Source organism: Engraulis encrasicolus, chromosome 21, assembly GCF_034702125.1.
Source record: "Engraulis encrasicolus isolate BLACKSEA-1 chromosome 21, IST_EnEncr_1.0, whole genome shotgun sequence".
Classification (NCBI taxonomy): domain Eukaryota; kingdom Metazoa; phylum Chordata; class Actinopteri; order Clupeiformes; family Engraulidae; genus Engraulis; species Engraulis encrasicolus.
Genome location: NC_085877.1, coordinates 8531305 through 8536666, shown reverse-complemented (window position 1 = coordinate 8536666; position 5362 = coordinate 8531305). Strand labels below are relative to the sequence as shown.

Below are 5362 nucleotides of genomic sequence, written 5' to 3'. Positions count from 1 at the left end.
GTTGTTCTGTTTGTAATTCTGCTTGTGGTTCTAATTGTGCTTCTCCAGAGTGAGTCGGGAGGCTCCTTTCCTAAAGTCATGGCCTCCCAGCTGCTCTCGCCTCATGGACACAAGTTTGTTCACATCATCCTGAGTCTGGCCAAACACGTCATGCTGGAGGACATCAAGAGCTTCCACACAGGTACACACACGCACGCACACACACACACACACACACACACACACAGGTAAACACAGACACACACACACACACACGCTTTGCTGTATTTGTTTATTTTATCCCTGTATGTTTTTTTTTTCTCTCCATCCGTGTGTGTTTGTGTCAGTGTTGTATGTCTTATTTTAAGGTTTTATTATTACCTAATGATACTCAATTGCTTAACGTGTGTGTGTGTGTGTCTGCCTCATCAGATGGCTCATGGGTCCCGGGGGCGGTGGCAGTGCCGTCTAGCAGCTTTGAGATGGCAGAGAAACGCCTGCAGGTCATCAGGTCAAACCACCTCACGGCAGCCATGACACAAAACCGCTTTAACCAGGAGTACCACACCAGGGTCAAGTAAGTAGACACACACACACACACACACAGACACAGACACAGACACAGACACAGACACACACACAAACACACAGACACACACACACACACAGCCATCACACAAACACACACGTCTGCTTTAACCAGGAGTACCACAACACGCACACACACGCACGCACACACACACACACACACACACACACACACACACACACACACACACACACACACACACGCATACACACGCACACAGAGCAAAGGCACACAACTGCTTTAACCAGGAGTGTCATGCTAGAGTCAGGTAATAGAGGGACACACACACACAGCCATGATACACAACTGATTTAAGGAGTACCAGTCCAGAATCGGGTCAGACACACACACACACACACACACACACACACACACACACACACACACACACACACACACACACACACACACACACACACACACACACACACACACACACACACCTGTACTGTAAAGTAGGGTAAATGGCTCAATAGTTTCTTATTTGAGCAACATGTGACTACTGAACATTGCTTTCCTACTGCAGTTGAAGACGAAACCATTAGTTATTGGGTGTTGGCGGTAGACTATTACGCCTTGACTGCTATTATGTCAGGTATTATAAGGTGTAATATGCATTGCTTTGTGTTTTATTTTCTGTTACTCTGTCTTTAGATCGTGGGAGAAATCTGTCCGACAGCTCATGGCAGAGAAGGCCAAATACGAGGAGTTACTCGAGTAAGTTTGGATACACTGACTAGTGACTACATTATGAATTTAGCTGAGTAAGTCGAGATGCGCCAACTACACCTTTACTTCCACTCTTCAATTTCCTTTTGGGTAAATTCACTGTTTTGGTGTCTATTTAGGAGCCAGGAGAGCTCCCCGGCAGTGGAAGAGGACCAACTACAGGAGAGAGCTCAGAAGGTAGGAGGACCGGCGTGTGTGTGTGTGTGTGTGTGTGTGTGTGTGTGTGTGTGTGTGTGTGTGTGTGTGTGTGTGTGTGTGTGTGTGTGTGTGTGTGTGATGGGAGACTGATACCTGGTCAGTGCTAAGCAGTGCTCTGTCCATCACTAGTCCTCCCTACAGCATACATGCTCTCTGATGACCGCGACGAATTGAGAGAAATCGCCACGGACAGATACGGGGCAGACACCTTCATGCACAAAATATTAGAATAACAAAAATGAAATCAGTAACATTAAAACGGTGTGTATGGGCGGGCGTGGACAGGTACTGGGAAGGGTTGTATCACCATTGTGTTTAGTATGTACAGGTATTGGCCATACAATTAGAATATCATGAAAAAGTTGATTTATTTCCATAATTCCATCAATGATGTTTAACTTTCATGGCTTGTAGATGCATTGTCCACATTTTGAACTATTCAATCATTCAATTGTTTAATTTTTTTTTTACACATTTTGACTTTCCAGCTCCAAAAAAAACATGAATTGAGGAATTCACATTATCATAATATGTAATAAAATCACCATTTTCTTCAGAAAAAAAGAAAGAAATTCGAGTGACATCAAATCAGTTGAAATAGGGTACTTTCTACATAACATGTAAAATTTCAATACTTGTCTTTGTCTTAATCACTGCCATGATGCGTTCAACATTGAAGTCAATGGCAGAGGCATTGCATGGGCTTTATGGAGGGTCAGATATCCTTGAGACTTTGCTGTCAGATGTTTTTGTTTGTTTGATCTGGTGACCCACACTACACTCTTCAATATACCCCGTAGATTTCCATGCCACGTTTTGGTGTCAACTCACCAGTTTAGTTTTAACTCACCAGAAATAAAACCCTTATCATTTTCAATGGGGTTTCAATTCTGTTAGAATTAGAGTTAGAATTAAACTGGTGAGTCTACATTTCTACAAGCCATGAAAGTTAAATATCATTGATGGAATTATGGAAATAAAACAACCTTTTCATGATATTCTAATTATATGGCCAGTACCTGTATGTCTGTGTGGGCAGTGCAGAGGAAAAAAGTGTTTAAAAAAATAAAATGTAAAAAATCAACTCTAACTTTGTGTGTGCGTGCATGTGTTAGGTGCGGTGTTTGTGGGCGCAGGTGAAAGGCATGCTGGGAGCCCTGAGGGAGCAGCAGTGCGTCATGGACCGGGTTCTCCATGGTGACGTAGATAAACACACGCTGGACGGAGCCGCCATGACGGTCAAGCTTCCAACAGTACTGCAACACAGACTGGAGAGGAGAGAGCAGGTACACACACACACACAGGCACACAGACAGAGCCCTATACACACACATACAGACCAGACCCCTGTTACTCTGAGACAGACACACACACAGACCCCTGTTACTCTGACACACACACACACAAACCCCTATACACTCTCATAGGATGTTAGCTAATTTTGCTTATTACCTGATGTACACAATTTTTCCTACCCAGAAATGTAAGGTAGTACAACCAAATAGTATTTGAAGAAGGTCACCAACTTCCTAAACCAGAACGGATTACTGGACCCAAAACAATCTGGTTTCAGAAGTGGACATTCAACTGAAACTGCGTTACTCTCAGTGACTGAAGCTCTAAGGACTGCAAGAACGGAAGGATTATCTTCGGTCCTCATACTACTAGACCTGTCTGCAGCCTTTGACACAGTCAACCACAAGATCCTCCTGAGGATACTCACAGCCATGGGAATCACAGGCGTTGTCCACTCATGGTTCAACTCCTACCTCTCTGGACGCACCTTCAGTGTGTCATGGCAAGGGAAGCTATCTACGACTCACACCCTCTCCACAGGCGTACCCCAAGGATCAGTGCTGGGACCCCTTCTGTTTGCAATATACACCTCCTCCCTGGGACGTGTCATTCAAAAACATGGGTTCTCCTACCACTGCTATGCTGATGACACCCAGATGTACCTGTCGTTCCGTCCAGAGGACACCACGGTTTCGGAACGCATCTCTGCCTGCCTCACCGATTTGTCAACATGGATGAAGGACCACCACCTACAGCTGAACCTGGCCAAGACAGAGCTCCTGGTGATCCCAGCTAAAGAGTCGCTCAGTCACAACATCAACCTCAAGATAGGCTCCACCATCGTGACCCCAAACAAAGTCGCCAAAAACCTTGGCGTCATGATTAATGATGAGCTGTCATGCTCCAACTACATCAACTCGGTCACCCGGACCTGTCGACTCCAGATGTCCAACGTACGGAATATCAGACCTGTGCTGACACAATATTCTACACAACGACTGGTCCAGGCCACGGTCCTGTCCCGGGTTGACTACTGCAACTCTCTCATGACAGGTCTACCTGCTTGTGCGATAAAGCCTCTGCAGATGATCCAGAATGCGGCGGCACGGTTGATATTCAACCAACCCAAAAGGACCCATGTTACTCCTCTATTTATTGAGTTGCACTGGTTACCGATCGCCGCCCGGATCAAGCACAAGGCATTGACCCTTGCCTACAAAACCATCACAGGAACGGCCCCAGCTTATCTGAAGGACCTACTAACGCCTTATGTTACTGGAAGAGAACTGCGCTCATCCAGCACAAGCCGCCTGGCTCTGCCATCCAGTCGCTCTAGGTACTCCCAGTCAAGATTGTTCTCCGTTGTGGTACCCAAGTGGTGGAACAGTCTCCCAGAGGCAGCAAGACTAAGCACATCTCTTGCAGCCTTCAAGAAACAACTAAAGACATTCCTCTTTCGAGAGAATCTACTAGACTAATGCTTGAACTGGCCTTGCCCCAGGGCAGACTCCTGACATGATGTTTAGTTTAGTTTAGTTTAGTTTGTGTGTGTGTGTGCTTGTGTGTGTATGTGTACTCGTTATTTACTCTTTATGATTTAAAAAAAAAAAAAAAACTAACCCTCTTTGCAACTGCACTTGTTGTTCTGTATATCTCCTGTGCACTTTGTATTTGCTTGTGATGTTGGCTTGATTATGTCCTCTTTTGAAAGTCGCTTTGGTTATAAAGCGTCTGCCAAATGCAATGTAATGTAATGTAGAAGAAGGGGTGTTATCACGTTTGTATTGAAGTGGGCAGGTTTTAGTGACCCTTCCATACGTACTTACCTGCTGTTCCTGCTCTGTGTCCCCAGACCAGCAGAGGGGGGCAGAGCGACTCATCTCAGCCCTCCCTGCTGCAGCTGCTCGACCTCTTCAACGAGGCTCTGGCCCTGCTCAACGAGGAGAGGACCCGCGCCATGGGTCCCACAGCGCAGCTCCGTGCTGGGGCCCAGTCAGAGGGCCCCATGGCGCAGGTGGATGGGGAACTCTTGCGGCGCCTGGTAACTCAGGTGGCCCAGACGCAGGAGGAACTCAGAGCAGTGTGGTGAGTTTCCGAGTATATTCCGATTGCTCAGGTTTCTTTTGTTTTCTTAATGCATGCATGTATGTGTATTTAAGCATCTTTCTTGTTGTTGTGTTAATTACTCCCAGGACAACTCTGTTATTTGTTTCATAACTTTTTAATGAACTGCACTCCAACACCCCCAGGTGGACTACGTCCTGCCTCAGAAGATTAAACATTCAAAATTTAAGTCTGTGAGCAGCTAAAGAAAATGTATTTACAACAATCAGTAAACAATCATGCTTGTGTGTACGTGTATATTGTGTGTGTGTGTATGTGCGTGCGTGTGTGTGTGCGTCTGTGCGTGTACGTGCGTGTGTGTGTGTTACCCAGCTCGAGTATCAGCACCCAGGACATCCCCAAGACACGGCGTTCCATCAAGGGGGCGGAGTCAGAGTGGGACAGGAAGTGGCAGCAGCTCCTCCGCGACCCCGTCATGACCTCAGTCATGCGTTCCCACCCCGTACG

At 46.3% G+C, this 5362-nt stretch overlaps 1 non-coding gene across 1 annotated transcript; it reads left to right on the top strand.

The window, feature by feature from the left end:
- Positions 1-1574: 1574 nt before the first annotated feature.
- Positions 1575-1705, top strand: LOC134438118 (small Cajal body-specific RNA 8). Its single transcript, XR_010032536.1, has one exon. It is a non-coding gene; the product is annotated as a small Cajal body-specific RNA 8 (non-coding RNA).
- The last annotated feature ends 3657 nt before the right edge of the window (positions 1706-5362 follow it).